This window comes from Rhinolophus sinicus, chromosome 14 (assembly GCF_057876585.1).
Source record: "Rhinolophus sinicus isolate RSI-liver-muscle chromosome 14, RSI-T2T, whole genome shotgun sequence".
NCBI classification, from domain to species: domain Eukaryota; kingdom Metazoa; phylum Chordata; class Mammalia; order Chiroptera; family Rhinolophidae; genus Rhinolophus; species Rhinolophus sinicus.
In genome coordinates, this window is record NC_142514.1 from 88,420,030 (window position 1) to 88,436,200 (window position 16,171).

The window sequence follows — 16,171 nt, forward strand, 5'->3', positions numbered from 1 at the left end:
TGAACAGTTAAACTTAAACGTCATCTAGGTTTCGTCCCCAACTAAACCATATTAGACTCGACTCTTTTAGGAACATGAATATGCTTCTCTGTAATCTCCAGAGTGCTAAACACAATTCTATACACAAAGTAGGTGGCTAAGATAAAGCACATGCTCATTCATGAAAATATTTTCGGGGTGGCAGTGAGTAAATGGTTACAAATGAGCACTGTCCAAAATAATCTATGTGAAAACCTGATACATAGATGATTTCTTGAAAAGTGCCCAAAAATTGATGTAACAAATGTTTTAAATATAGACTACTTCACAATATTAAGGACCCTATTGTTAATCCTTTTTAAATAGATATTCATTCCTTAATTTAATTTGCTTTATAAATATGATTTATAAATAAAATCACCCTCTATATAAATGTTTCATGAATTCAGATGAAATTTGGGGTTGGAGAGAAGTGATGGGAGGAAAAGGGAAGTGTGTCACTTCATTTTTAACTTAAATTTTCAATTCATTTCTATAGCAACACTTCTGGTTTGAACCAAGATTTTAAAGCCTAATTATCTCACAAAGAAGGAAATCACGTTCCTTAACAGAGTGACAAAATCTAAGATCATGAACGTGTTCCTTTTTTTCAAACTTCCAGAAAACTTTTGTATAACCCTGCCATTTTCATTCAGAATGCAAGACTATTCAATGTATGGAATTTGTCAGCTTTCAACTATAGTTTTTCCACAGTTTAGGCAAACACCATAAGTGAAAATAAAGGCTTTTGCCGGTTGAACTGAAGATCCTGTATCTAGAAAGTAATGTAAAAAGTCCAGTCTATCACCCCAAAGGAGACCAACTATTATTACGATTATTATTCTCATTCTACTAAAGAGACAACTCAGTGAAGTTTAAAAAATAAAAGCAAACTGAGGATGGTTAGATCTCCATAAGTTTTCACAACAAAATAATCTTTTACATATTTAGAACATGATTCAATTTATAAAGATTCAACTTACTAGTTTTTGCTTTCTATGAAAATATACTCTTTAATGCAAAATACATCTCAGTTTAGATTTCTTTATTTAGGGTTGCCTTGGAAATAAGAAATTTACATTAATTCCAAAGTCAGCTTTTCAGATAATTCTTAAGATCTCACACTTTTTAGAGGGTAACACACCCTTTTTGCTTCTGAATGAAACTCCAGCAGCTACACAAGTTTCTATTTTAGGCTTCATGCTTCTTTGGGCCTTGCATCCACAGCCTGGTCCTGCACTCTGTGACTAAAGTCCACTGGACAAAACCAACAGGAGGAACAATGGGACAAAATTCAGGAAAGGTGCTCAAGAAGAGTTTGGGCTGCAAACTCAACACAATTAAGCTTTCTCTCTGCAGTCTCATCTTTTATTATTTTTTCCTTGACTCTGCTTGTGTCACCAGCATTCAAACCCAAAGCCCATCACTTTTAAATCTGGATCCCTCCCTCTTTTAATCCCAAGTTTGGGTGTGAAGTGCCACTGTGCTCAGGGGGGAACTGACTGGCCTGCTCTCACTTCTTCTGCTTTGAGGAGGATTGGGGTTTTTGGTGTTTTTTTTTCCCTCTTCTTCTTTTAATAGAGGCCTTTTCATGTTTGTTTCTCAGGCAGTTTCCAAATTACAAAACTGTCACTGTCCCCTGCTCCTTCTAACTCTTAGGATACCAACTTCAAATCTTTGTATCAATCAAGTTAGCATTTGTTAAGAACTCTGATAAATTTATGGCAGCCTGGGCCTGCATTTGGGAGACTCGAACTCTAACGCAAAAACGTTTATGTTCTCTGGACCAGTAAAAAACGAACACGAAACAGGGCAAAAAACTACCTCCTCGCCGGCCTTCCTTTCACGTTTGGTTCAGTAAAGAAGTTAATCCACTCCCTAGTGCAACTGCAGCCTCCTCTCGGCCAGGCTCACCTAGAACATTTACTGTATCATTGCATCCAAGCCAAACTCGGTTACTGAGGCAACTAAGTTTTTCTTCCCAAAGGGTCACAGAGAAACATCCCTCGGGATTCCCTGGTAACCGTCCACCGATAAAGCCGGGGAACCACAACAGCAGAGACTCGCTTTCCAAGGCTGGCTCTGGCCGCGTCTGCCCGCAACCGGGGTGGAGGGGGTGCGTGGGGGGTGCGTAGCGTCCAGTTACATTCCTGACCCACTTTCGCATCCCCTCCCTCCCCCTCCTCTTCCTTCTCCTCCTGGGCAGGCCGCGAGGGCTCCGGCGCTAGAAACTGCCACCCGCCAGTAATCCCCAGGCTGCCGCCGGCGGGTGCTCCCACCGTCGGGCTCTGCCGGGTACCCAGAGACAGCCGGCCCCCGCCACCATCCCCGCTTCCCCTGCGCGGCCCCTCCCTAGTCACATGGGCTCGCGAGCACCTGTTGGCGACCTCAGCCCCCGGCGGAGCCCCTCCCGCCGCCCCTGGCTAAGCCCCCTGCCGGAGGGGATAGGAACTCCGCCGGGTTCCCGTCCCGTTCTGCACACCCCGCTTTCCTCCCGGAGGGCGCGGAGGCCGGCGGGCGAAACCTGCCCAGACGTTCAGCTTTGCAAAGTGCAAAAGCGCCACAGCCGCGCGGCAACTGGGTGGAAGGGATCCTCCACCCCCTCAATACCCGCCCCCACCCGGCAGAGCGGGGAGGTGGGGTGCTCCCGCCCTCAGCCCGCCTCCGCTGGAAACCTGGGCTCCTCGCGGACGCCGGGAGGGAGCCTGCCGAGTCAGGCGGGGGCCGCAGGGGTGAGGGCAGGTAGCGGGTGGTGACGGGTGGGTGTGTGTTCCGAGCCGCCGAGTCCAGGAAGGGGGCGGGAAGCTGCCGTCTCAGCTGCAACTTCTGAGCGTGCAGAGCAACTCAGCAACTTTGACTGCGCCGCGCCCCTCCCCCGCGCCGCCGGGCCGGGGGCTGCGCTGCTGCGCCTAGGGGCCCCGGCGCCGGGCCCCGCAGGGGACAGACCGGGGTACTGGCGAGTAGGAGAGGGCTGGGCTGGGGCTGCAGGAGTGGCACAGCTGCCCAGGGGGAAGACGGGGTGCGCCCCAAGCTTAGAAACGACGCGCGGTCCCGGAGCCGCGCACGCCCCCCGCGGCCCCCACCCGGAGGGGCTGGGAGCGAGGAAGGGGGCGGAGGATGGCGGCGGAGCCATGGAAACTGTGCGGGGTGGATAAATAAGGAGAGGGCCGCGCGAGGCCGTCGCCAGGCTGCCAGCATCTCGGCGGCGGATGCAGCGTCCTGGGAAGCGCGGCCGAGCTCGCCCAAGTTTTTCCTGCCGCCCCGTATCCCCCTCCGGGCCAGGGAAGGTGGGCGCCGCCTGGGGAGCCAGGCCCTAGTCCGGCGGAAGGCCGGCGGGGGAGACCAGCCCTGGGGCAGGGAAGAGGGCTGCGAGGTGGTGGGCAAAGGCGAGTGTGAAGGTGATTTGGCCCTCCGGGGGTCATCGGCTGTTTGTTCCAGGCACGAAGCACGGCGCGAGGCCCTGGCCGGTCCCGCCAGACCGGAGAACTTGGGGGAACCCCCAGATCCCGCGTCCAGAAAGGTGGATTCATCCAGTTCAGATTTTCAGAAGCGTCTGAGGGGCTAAACTTGGGCGTGCGGCGGAAGACAGGGAACCTGGGGCAGCCTGGGGTGGTGCACGCTGTCCCTAAGTCAGGCCCACACCCCCTCAGGAGTCGGATTGTCAAGATGGAGAGAATGTAATTGGGCAGATTTGGGCTGGGCTGTGTACCCATGCATAGGGAGCCTGAAGAGCCTGGCCATCCACAGCACCCTTTCCCTGTAAACAGATGTACTAATCCTCCAAATTCCCCCCAACACTCACAAACTTCATCTGACTCACTGTAGGGTTACTGACGCTTTACGCCCAAGCCGATTGCTTGTAAAGTGCTAGAGATTTGAAAGGCGATGTTATGAAGTTGAGTCACTTCGGGGTGTGAGGCCTCTCAGAGGCAAAGCAGTTACTTCAAGTGAAAGTAAACTACCTGCGTGGAGAAGCCTGTCAACCGGCTGAATAATTTAATTACATGCCATCTTAATTTAAAGAGATTTACATGCTCACTGAACCCAACTGGTCAGTTAAATTCTGATGTGGACCTGGAAATTAGTTTCTAACTGAACAAGGTCTATTTCACACCCCAAACGGGTGACCAGTATTTCTTTTCTTCTCTCTCTTTTTTTTAAATTCAAAATTATTAGTTCTTTTACTTCTTAATAGGAAAAAAAAGCCTTTACTCTGTATCTCTGAAATAATTGTGATAGCTCTAGACCAGGGCACTGTTTTCTAGAGTGTTGTTCTGGAGAACACTAGATCCTCAATGTCCAGGGATGATGTTTGAAAAATAAAAGGGGGCTGGGGGGACTCTGCGGTCATATACCACATTTCATCGATTCCAAGACGCACTTATTTTAGAGTTTTAACATCCCTGATGTCATATTTGATGGCATCTTAGCATTAAGCCCTATTGGCAGTGGTTTTTTTTCCTTAGTGGTACATGCAATAAGGAAGTTAGAGAAATGCTGAGTTAAAGGATTTATTTGTTATACCACACACACAAAAATGCAATATATAGCTTTATAGCAAGGCCTTTCCGAATCTTCTGTGTGCTGAGGTGTTTGTGAATCACCGACAAGAGGTTGTAATATGCAAACTTTCCTAAATGTATTTGTCCAGTCACCAGTTTTTGTGAGCACCATTGCTTAGGACTGGTATTCCTTTCAGGAAATGCTGCTGTAGGGCTTGTGCCAGATTTGAACACAGTTAAGGGAAATGTTCACCTTTCAAATTGTACTTGAGTATAACCAGGAGTCATTAAATGATAAACTAGATTAATGTCATTACAAAAAAAGAGAGCTCATTTGGGGAACTATCCAAAGGCAGAAAGAACTGTTCATATTTGGCTACAATAGAAACTGAATCTGGATCATCTTTAGGGAACTAGTTCCAGTGAACATACAAATCATCAGAAAATTCATGTATCTGATATATACAGTTGCTGTTACACTACCTCCTGCATTAGTTTGATTTGTAGAAGTTAATAAAAACGCCTTATTTAAATAAAACTGGCATTAAGCTATCAACCAGTTACTCCAAAAAATCCCCCTAAAAGATTGCTATGAAAAGAAAAAAAGAGTGAGTGCATAGAAGTATAATGTTAATTAGAAACAAAGAGAAAGAAGCATATAAAAATTCCCAAATAGGATGAAATTTAGCACAGGAAAGAAAAAAATGCATGTTATTCATCCCTTAGCAAAGGTTAGAGGCAAGATCAGATTTTTATGAGTGAATACAATATTCTACTTGGAATGTTTCAAACAAATAATAACATTTAATGTTTTTAATATAAAAGATGCATTTTCAGATATGAGCTCATTTCAGCATATAATAATCTTATAAAGTAGATGGAACAATCATTCTGACCCTCAGCTTGCATACCCATCCATTTGTTTATATATGAGGTCTGACAATTAAGTTCGCAAACTTGTTGCAACGATGTTGCTAACCTTTTTTGATACCAGAGGGGTTATTCATTATGAATTTGTACCAACTGGACAAACAGTTAACCAAGATTACTGTTTGGAAGTGCTGAAAAGGCTGCGTGAAAAAATTAGACGACCTGAACTTTTCGCTAACAATTCATGGCTCTTGCACCACAAAAATGCGCTGGCTCACACTGCACTGTCTGTGAGGGAGTTTTTAGCCACAATCAAATAACTGCATTGGAACACTCTCCCTACTCACCTGATCTGGCCCCCAAAGACTTCTTTCTTTACTCAAATATAAAGGAAATATCGAAAGGAAGACATTTTGGTGACATTCAGGACATCAAGGGTAGTAATATGGCTCTGATGGCCATTCCAGAAAAAGAGTTCCAAAATTTCTTTGAAGCGTGAACTAGGCACTAGCATCAATGCATAGCTTTCCAAGGGGATTACTTTGAAGGTGACCGTAGTGATATTCAGCAATGAGGTATGTAGCACTTTTTCTAGGATGAGTTTGAGAACTTAATTGTCCGACCTTGTAAGTGTGTGTCAAAGTACCTACCAGGTTCCAGGCAGGACACGAGACTTTGATGATAGATAAATATGAGAAAATACCCCTCTGTAGAAGTTACGTCTGTTAGGTGAGATAGATAAGTAAGATAAATAATTGTAATATAGTATGACATTGAGGCTTAGAAATGTTAACGACTTACCCAGGAGAATTAGAGTCAGGATTTAACACATTTTAGGATTTCAGATACCTTGCTCTCTTCTATAATAGATACGTTCTCATCTTTACAAATAAGATCATGTAGATATAATATTTGAAACAACTGAACATAACATCACACATGTTGAATCTTAAGAGTCAGGAGGAAATTTAGAGATTACATAGGCTAACCCACTCATTTTTCAGGCCTAGAAATTGAGACAGAGAAGAAAATGGATCTGCTTAAGGTTACACAGTTATGTAAGGACCGAATTAAGATTAGCATCAAGGTTTCCTGACTCCCAACTCTTTGCATTGTAAAGTGCTGCCTTACAGTAAGAGATAGTGAGAAATAGCCTCAGCCGAGTCTGTTTCTCCTGTTATTCAGTGTGTGGGCCGATCTTAATAAAGGCCTAGAGTGATTGTTAAATCTGTGATAAAATGCCCCATGACTAAGCACTTACTTAGTATTTCTAAGAGGAACTGCAAGGACATTTCAGCTATGTGAGTTCCTTAAAAACAGCCACTATCCTTAAAAGGTGAAGATATATTTGATAAAAAATAAATAAGGGACATTTGGGGAAAATTTGAACACTGACTACATATTAGAGAATATTAAGGAGTTATTGTTACTAGTTTGAGTGGATTTGTGATTATACTATTTTTTAAAAAAGGAGTCCTCACACAATGCGATATGTAGATGATGTATTACAGAATTGTACATCTGAAACTTATGTAACTTTACTAACAATTGTCACCCCAATGAACTTTAATTAAAATAAATAAATAAATAAGGAGTTCTCTTGGATGTTTATAGTGAAATATTTGCACTGAATACATGTGATGTCTGGTATTAAAATAATCCAGCATTTTTGGTGGGGGAGGGGAGGAAACGAAGACTATAAATGAAATACAATGCCATGCAGTGAAGCTAGGAGGTAGTAGGTATGGTATGTGAGAGTTCATTATACTATTATCTCCACTTTTGTGTATCTTCAAAAATTTCCAAAATAAGACTTCGTTTGTCTATATAAAAGAAAAATTTATCACTTCTTTTTCCCCCCACCCCAGGAAAAAAAATCTCTTTGTAATGGTGAAATACCTTCTTGCTGGAAGTTTCAGAAAGTTATTTTTTCCTAACAGTTGAGTCAAGGAGAGGGAGAAACATAATCAGTCATTTTAATTGCTGACATTTGCATAGACTAGCGCCTTATAATTTACAAACTCTCTTCACATCAACACAGACCTTTCCTCACGCTCCTGATCTGTTGAGGTCTGAAGCTGAAAGCAAAAGTTCTCAACTGTGCTCCGTACAGAACAGTGCCTGAAGCCCTGTCTGAAAATTAAATTTTCTTAGCACTTTTAAATGGTAGTAAAAATCCGAAGGATATCCAGGAATACTGAAGTGAGGCACATGCTGAGCTGCTTCTGCCTTGCAAGAAGATATTTTCCCCTTCACTTTAGATACAAAGAAGGGGGTGTGTTAGGATTTATTTCAGCGGGTTAACATTCTTCCTACGGACTATTAGCCAATCCCAAAGCCACATCATCATGGCCTCGATAGTGTTATTAAGGGCCTCTTTGCGGCTAAGAAGAGTTGGTGTGTTACTGTTTTTATTATAAGATTTATAGAGCTGGTTTATAATACTGTATTCTTAATTGTATGGGTAATATATTTAAAACACATGTGGTAGCTACAGTTCTGGTTCTATTTTGACTTACTTTGTTTTGTTTTTTTTTTTCCCCTTTCTATTCATATAAGGTATACCTGCATCTGGAAACTATCAAAATATCACAAAGACAACACAATGAATGTGGTTAATTAAAGGGATAGACACCACAGAGGTTATAAGCAAGATCATTATCATTCAATAAATATTTTATTGGCAATACTTCTTGTTTTGTAGAGAGCTGGAAAACTGTAACATGGGTGGGATTTCCAAGCACATACCTAGAAATGAAACTAATTTCAAGATGAGACTAACTTCATGTGCTCAGATGTTTAGTGGAAAGCAGTTTTATCTCACCTTGCTTAAATTACAGGAAACAGTTTAAGGATGTGTTGAGCATCCCTTCCTGTTTTCACATCGTGTTTCACCTCTAAGTCAGGGGGTCCCAGTTGGTGGCTGAATACCCCCTCCGGGACACCGAGTTACTGCAAGAGGTCAGAGATGCTTTATGTGCATCAAACACTTTCTGTAGACTGAATAATAAAATGACTGGCACAGAAATGTACTCTGTCCAATTATATGTGTGTCATTAATTAATAAACTACAAATTCATTTAAAAGTTTTTCTAAATTTATACTATCACTTTGTTCTTATGTATCTTTTAACAATGAATACTGAAAATGCAACTACAACTGACCCTTGAACAACACCGGTTTGAACTGCGTGAGTCCACTTATACATGGATTTTTTTCAATAAATGCGTACAGTACCGTAAATGTGTTTTCTGTATGCTTTTCTTAACATTTTCATATCTCTCACTTTATTGTAAAAATACAAAATATAATACATATAACATGCAAAAATATGTTAAACGACCTTATGTTATATGTTGAGACTTCTGGTCAACAGCAGTCGTCTGTTAGTTAAGTTTTTGGGGAATCAAAATTTATATGTGGATTTTCGACTGTGCAGGGAGTTGGCATCCTTAACCCCAGCATTGTCCAAGGGTCAGCTGTACTGTGTGAAGGGGGCAAAAGAGGAGAACCAGCTCTCTAGGTGAGAGGCTCTTCTTCATCAGTTTGGTAAAGCAAATTTCCTTTCTAGCCTTATTCTAAACAACAGATAACTTTTTTGTTTAATTATGTATTATATGACCCAAGAGATAAAATGGTACCAGGGACAATTCAATGCACTCATCTGATTTGTTTTATCATTTGGCCGTCAGAACTGGGAGTTCTAGGCAAAACTTCTTGCCACTTTTTTATACTTATCTAATACACTCACTTTAGTGTCCAAAGCCAAGGAAAGTTTTCACAATCTATGCACACTATCACACCTGAAATATCCAGGATATAGATCTCCGTGGGAGCTTTTTACATTACAGTAATGGAAATTTAAAATTAGGTGATACTTGTGAGAAATGCAAACGATGTTCAGAGTGTTTCAGAAGGACCTTAACACAGAGTAAATTTGTATTCTCTAAATTTCTCTACTTGCTCTCTATACACTCTGCCTTCAGCAAGGTATCGTTTCTTTTTCTTTTTGTCTTTTTAGGGGACATTAGTCTTGGATTATTAGAGCAAGCAAGCAAGCAGATGGCATGTGAGTTGGTCCAGTGTGAAGGATGATACACTGAGCTCCCAAGTCATAATTGGAGGTGGGATTAGTTGGGAGAGTCTTGTTTATTAACAAATCCTCTTTACTTCATTTATTTTCCAATAATTATTTGACACTTACTAAACCCTTATTCTGCACCTGGCACGTATATCAATCTTCACAACAACCCTAGAAGGTGAATATTATCATTATTCCATTGTACAGATGAGGAAATTTACACAATAAAGAGGTAAGGTAATTTATCTAAGGTCATTCAGCCAGCAAGTGACAGAAGTAGGATTTGAACCTTGGTCTATGACTCCAAACCCTTAATCAGCACAGGCTACTCTCTCCTCCTTAGAGAGGAGTTTAAATTCTTGTGGGCCTCCTCTCCAGCTCTTAGGTTTAATGTCCTTCGCATCTGCCTATTCTCATCTATAGAAAGGCAAGAATTGCTGTAAACTGAACCAAAATAATGACAGCTGTTCCCTTAGACCATCCGTCATAGTCACTTCTTCCTTCCTCACTTCCCAGGGAATAGTAGGTTAGCAAGTGGCTTCCTATTGCCAAGATCAACTGCACATTCTATGCATAGATGGCACTGGGCTGGTTATGACTTCACCTAGTTACTCCGCCTTCCTAACATTTCACTTCTAGAGATAGTCATCAAAAAAGGGGAGATTTTGAAAGACTTACTTAGGTCTTACTACCTTAAAGAAGAGAAAAATTATTTTGGGGGCAAATGGGTCCTAGCTTTCCCATAGAAAAGGAGATTATTTATTTATCATTTGTCCCAGTAGAAGTTCATTAAGAGGATATTGCACATAATAGCTATTAAGTCAGTAATGACATGTGGAAGCTGAAAGAGCCCACTCTTCGACACATATGGTGGCTAAAAAAAAGAGACATCTTGGTATGACCTCACTTCTACCCTCCCGAGTGCTTTGACATGGAGCTCACTCTCACCTCTTAAACTCATTTCAGAACCCTAAGCCATTTTGCCATCATCATCTTCCTCATTTTGAGCTGGATGGAGATGAAGCCTTTCTAACCCCGCCCCCACTTTAAAGCATCTGCCAGAAATAAACTCTTTCCCCTCTCTTATTAGTGAGACCAAAACCAAATGTAGGCAGTAACACACGCTGACATCTTATAATACCTTCCACGCCCGCATAAATCGTGACCACTCCCTTGGTACAGAAGTAGGAGGAAGCCATTTATATTTGGGAGTTGGAAAGAAGGAGGGTGTCTCGGCAAGGCCAGAAGCAGTGGTTTCTGGGTCCTAAGAAGCAGTGAGACAGCACTGCTGAGAGCATGTGCCAAGTGTCAGGTAGCAAGCACTGCAGCTGGCCCGAGCCGGGGAGGGAGGGCCTGTGGGGTGAGGGGTGGGGGGACCGTCCGGACAGCAGGAAGACCAGACACTGCCTTCCTCTTACAGCAGCTAACACCCCTCAGTGAGACTGACAGGCTGCATGCTTTGTGGAAATAGCTGAAAATATAGCATGAGGTTAGGCCCTGAGTACTGGCTGCCTGCCAGTGGCAAGGAGAGAAGCCAGGGTCTCCTATACATAAGACCAGACAACAGCCTTTGCATGCCCGGGGCCTGACACGCCTGCCTGCCTGCCTGCCTGCCTGGGATTCCGGCTCTTAGCCCTGCCTCGTGGAAAGAGCTCAACCTTTTAATACTATTTGTCCTCTGGCCTGAACAACCAACAAATTGAAATAAAAAGGTGTGTCTGTTTTTTCCCCCCACTTGGTTGATTTGGGTCATAGTTGCAGTTTGTGCTGTGCCTCTAAATTTCATGTGGAAGAAACAGCAGTATGTCAAACCACAGATTCAGCTGCCAAGAGACGGCTTGCTCTGGCTGTTGTTCTTGACCAGATGAGGCAGGTTAAACCCTTGTCAGCCATCCATTGATTTGTTAACACTACCCATGTCCCAGGTAGCAGGCCTAGATGGGTCTCAAAATAGGCCAGGCACACATGGCTGATAAGATGCCAGCGGGCAGAAGGTAATGTTACACCATCTATGACATAACTTCAAGAATCATCGCTGCTGCCCTTTGCTCTACAATCCAGCTCCAGTGCATTACAAAGTGGGAAGTCTTCAAGCAACTTGGGGTTTAGCGTGTGCGCGTGTGTGTGTGTGTGTGTGTGTGTGTGTGTGTGTGTGTACTTTCCCTAAAGTTGGATAAACCTCCATGTAGCTTTGGAAGCTTATAATAAGCAGTTCACAGCCTTTTCTTTTCTTTCTTTTCCTTTTTTGGCTTTGGAGGGACAGATCGCCAAACTTTCTGGTGGTCGTTAAGAAGGACAAAATTGTTTGCGGAAGCACGTGCCAGCCTTTTACAATGCACAGCACACACATCGGTCAGTTGGAAGCTTTTGGCACACACTGGGGCACAACTGAGTTCTGGGGCTCTAGGGCCGAAGAGTGCTGCTGATTTGTGCAGCCACTGCTTTAGAACGTGAGCAAGGAAGACTCACTGAAGGAGCAGGAAGTCAGGGCATCTGGGAAGTTGATTTTCCAGGCTGAGTAATGCTGGTGAAGGAAGGGGAAAGCCCCATCTCTGAAGGAATTTCAGTGTCTGCCCACCTGTGTGTGTGCCTTATGTCAGGCATCAGGCCCCTCCCCAGGACGACCTGCATCTCCAGGCCATGCATCCTGGAAAGCTGCCTCTCTGAAGGGAATGTACTCTAATATTCATAGAGGAGACCAGGAAGCCCACAGTCAGAGCCCCAGCTTCCTGGTCAGGCTGCTGACTCACACTGTCATCCTTTAGGCGATTTCCTTCATTTCCCTGTACCTCAGTTTCTCAGTTAAATGAAGGATGAGAATGGAATTCCCCTAGAGACGTTGGAAACACCTAATTAGTGTTTATGTTTCTTTCAGATAACTGGGATTAAGAGGTCCTATGACTGCAAAGCATCATTACGTGGAAGATTACATCTTTATTGTCAACTCCAGGTATACCCTGAATAAAGAGCTTCAGTCTTTGGGGCCATCTTTCCACTCATGACATCCTCTCCCCCTCTCCTTTTGTTCTTTTCCATGTTGACTTCAAGTTACATCATTTGCATGAAGTTTTTGGTGTCTACAAAGAAGACTTTAATTTCTCTTCGCTCATTTCAGAATCTGGCAACCTGTCACAGGGCTGACTAGATGAGAGGGGGAGAGAGAGGAAGGGAGACAGAGCCAGAGCGAGAGGTTTTTGAGGAAAGGCATGGGATGCTGGTAACTGTAGCCTTTTCAGACACCATCCTCCATGTTCTTTCAAGGAATTCCGGCCGTCCCTTTGTACTTGATTTTCTTTTCTGCTTTCAAAGTGTTGACTTCATTATTTGCCTGGGGTAAATACATCACTTCCTCTTTGGGGAGTGGAGCCGGGTGTGGGGGGGTGTCTGTGTTTCATCTCCTGCGGGGTCTGAAATGTCATGTAATTTGTTGGGTTTTGTTGGATTCTGCTGGCGGTTTGTTTGTTTTGTGGTGTTCCCAAGTCATCACTGGTCACCAGAACTGTTGCCACTCCTACCTCCTGATTAATGATGTGATAGAAATTTGCACCAAGAGATATGCGTTTGTGTGTAACTGCTCTCTTGGTTCTGCTGCCTATAAAGGGGGTTCCCCGGCAAGGGCAAAACCCAACAAAACCCACACGGCTGTTATCTTTTCTTCCTGCTGTGCGGTCAGGCTGCTTTGCTCATTCTCTGAACTTCATTGAAGAGTGGATTTCTGTGCCTCTCACCCAGAATAGGATGTCAACTTCAGATCTTTTCCTCTTCAGACTTTCTGGTCTTTGCTTGGCTCCTCATACAAGACTTTTTCCGTTCCTGGAAACAGTGTTTCTCTGCTCTCGTCAGTACATTTTGGTCGATACACTTTGAATTTATTAACTCATACCACGAGCATTATTGATTTACTGTGTGTGCCAGGCACACTAAACACTGGGTGTGTGATGAGAATTGTGAGGCTGAGCTCCTGGTCTCTGAGAGCAGTGCTATGGGCAGGGCAGGGGGGTGGAGGTGCAGGTAGGGATGGGGAGGGTTGAGAAAGACACACAGACTCATAGTTACAGTGCAAAGAGAAAGATTTCTGAAGGTGCCTGGGATCTAGTACTGATGATAGTCATGATATTCACAGCATAATATTATAATTTATAACAAAGATATTTCCCTGAGCTCTTACTGTGTGCCAAACACTGTGCTAATTAATCTCAGCTAATCCTCACTCAGTCCTTTGTGCTGTTATTCTATTCTCACCTTTATTTTCCTAATGAGGGAATAGAGACTTGGGAAGTTAAGTCATGGGTGCAGGGTTATTAGCTAATTTCAAACGTAGACAGCGGGGCTGTGTTGTCTAGGGAAAAAAAATAGCTGCCCAGCGCCCTTTTGGATGGGGTCCTGCCTGTACCTGGGATAGCACTAGAAATTCCGTCCTCTCCTCCATGTTTCCAAAAAGAATTTGTTTCTTGTGTTCTAGCAGGACGACGGATGAAGTTGCTGTGCTCTGAAGCGCATCGACATCTTGGGTACTAGGCTCCTTTAACATATGCCTACCTTAGGGTCATCGCAGTGAGCTCTCTGTTGGACTTAGGGAAAACTTTGGGCCATTTGAGGGGGCATCTCCTTAGAAAGGGATTTTTTTGGGGTGACACCAGTGGCAGAGTAGCTCTCCCTTTACCTAATCATAAAGAAAAAACTCTTTCTCATGTATTGAAAACTATTAAGCTTACTTTGTAGACCTCAGACGAGCATCTCTGAAGCTGAGGTGCCTGCGAAGGTCTTCAGCTAAGTCCTTGTCACTGCATTCTAGCGGCCTATGACAGACACTTCTTATTATTTGACTTTTAGTATAATCTGCTGCCGACCACCATCTTTTGAATGAACCTGTTCTCTTGATTTCCTCATTTTCTTCCCGTCCCTCTGGAAATGCTTTATTTGTCTTTTCAGCGTTGGTACTCTGCAAAGATATATTCTCTTATTCCATGGCACTCTCATTTTCAGAGATCTCACTCATTATCCGGGCATCAGTTTTCAGCTTGTTGTGAAGGTCTCCCCAGCCGCTATCTCCAGACTGGATCTTTCTTCTAAGGTGTGGAACATATGCCCAACGAATTTGTGTGGCTCACAGTAACCTCAAACTCAAAAGGTCCAGCACCAAACGTGTCCTCTTTCCCCAACCCGTCTTCTTGCAGTCTCTCTGGGAAAGGCACCGCTTGCCCAAGCCAGGAGCCTGGACAGCGTCTTTTAATCTTTCCCTCTCCCCACAACAGCTATTTCTTCAACAAGTACTGTTGTTTTTTATCCTATACTTACTTGAATCTTTTCCTTCTGTCCACCCCATTGCTACCACCTTAGTTCATGCCCGTCATCCCCTGTGGCTGGCCTCCTGCAGTAACCTCCTAATCAGTCTTCCCTGCACGGGTGCTTGTTCCTACCAGTCCATTCTCAGCCAGGCAGCTAGAATGAATTTTCTAAAATGCACATGTGATGCTGTGACTCTCCTACTTAAAACTTTCCAGTGGTTGCTAACTGCTCGTAGGATACAATTCCAATGCTTTAAAGTAGCTTAGTCCTCTGTGATGTGATCTGGTCCCAGTTTCTATTATATTCCCTCAATTTATACTCATAATGCTCCAATTTAACATGCTGCATACACCTGGTCTGTATAGTCTTTAGTACATGCTAATCTGTCTGCCTGGACTGTTCTCCCTCTCCTCTTATGCTTTCACCTGGTGTCACCTGGTGTCTCTCAGCCCCCAGTTCATATGTTGAAATCCTAACCTCCGGTACCCGAGAGTGTGACATTATTTGGAGATTGGGTCTCCACAGAGGCAGTCAAGTTAAAGTGAGGTCACTAGGGTGGGTCCTGATCCAACATGATTAGAGTCCTTATAAAAAGGGGACATTTGGACACAGACACACGTAGAGAGAAGATGGTATGAAGATACACAGGGGGAAGATGGCCATCTATAAGCCAAAGAAAGAGACATGGAGCAGATCTTTCCCTCACAGCCTCAAAAGGAACCAACCCTGTCAACACATTGGTTTTAGACTTTCAACCTTTAGAACTGTGAGGGAATAAATGTCTGCTGTTTAAACCATCCAGTCTATGGGACTTTGTTATAGCAGCCCTAGCAGACTAATACATCTGGATATTTCCTGCTTATCCTTTGGATCGAAAACATAATTATCACTTAGCTATGACCTACTAGACTAGGCTAGATGACCCTCTTCTGTGCTCCACAAGTCTCTTGCTCATTGGTAGCTCATCATTTCATTAGAGCGTAGGTCACTCTATATTAATTGTCGGTGCTGCCTAATAGACTGAGCTCGGTGAGGGCAGGGACAGAACTATCTGACATGCCATTGTATCTCCAGAGCCTTGCACATAGAAGAGCAGAGGCCGGTGTGAGTTATACATTGCTGCGTAACAAATGACCCACAACTTAATGGCTTAAAACAACAAGCATTTACTATCATATAGCTTTTGTGGATCGGGACTTTGGGAGCAGCCTAGCTGGGTGGGTCTCTCATGAGATTGCAGTCAAGGTTATTTCCCAAACATCTGAAGGCTTGACTGGGGCCTTCTAGGATGGCTTCCTCACAAGGCTGTTGGCAGGAGGCCTTAGCTACATACCTTCTCCAAATGCCTGTTTGAATACCCTCATGACATGGCAGATGATTTTCCCAGAGACAGTGATTCGAGAGAGAGCAT

At 43.8% G+C, this 16,171-nt stretch overlaps 1 protein-coding gene across 1 annotated transcript in view; it reads right to left on the minus strand.

The window, feature by feature from the left end:
* The window catches only part of RREB1 (ras responsive element binding protein 1), a 167,509-nt gene extending 164,675 nt beyond the window's left edge, over positions 1-2,834 (minus strand). The window contains exon 1 of the mRNA XM_019745404.3: positions 2,694-2,834. The gene's annotated coding sequence lies outside the window, so the exon portion shown is untranslated. The remainder of the gene's footprint in view (positions 1-2,693) is intronic.
* Positions 2,835-16,171: the final 13,337 nt, after the last annotated feature.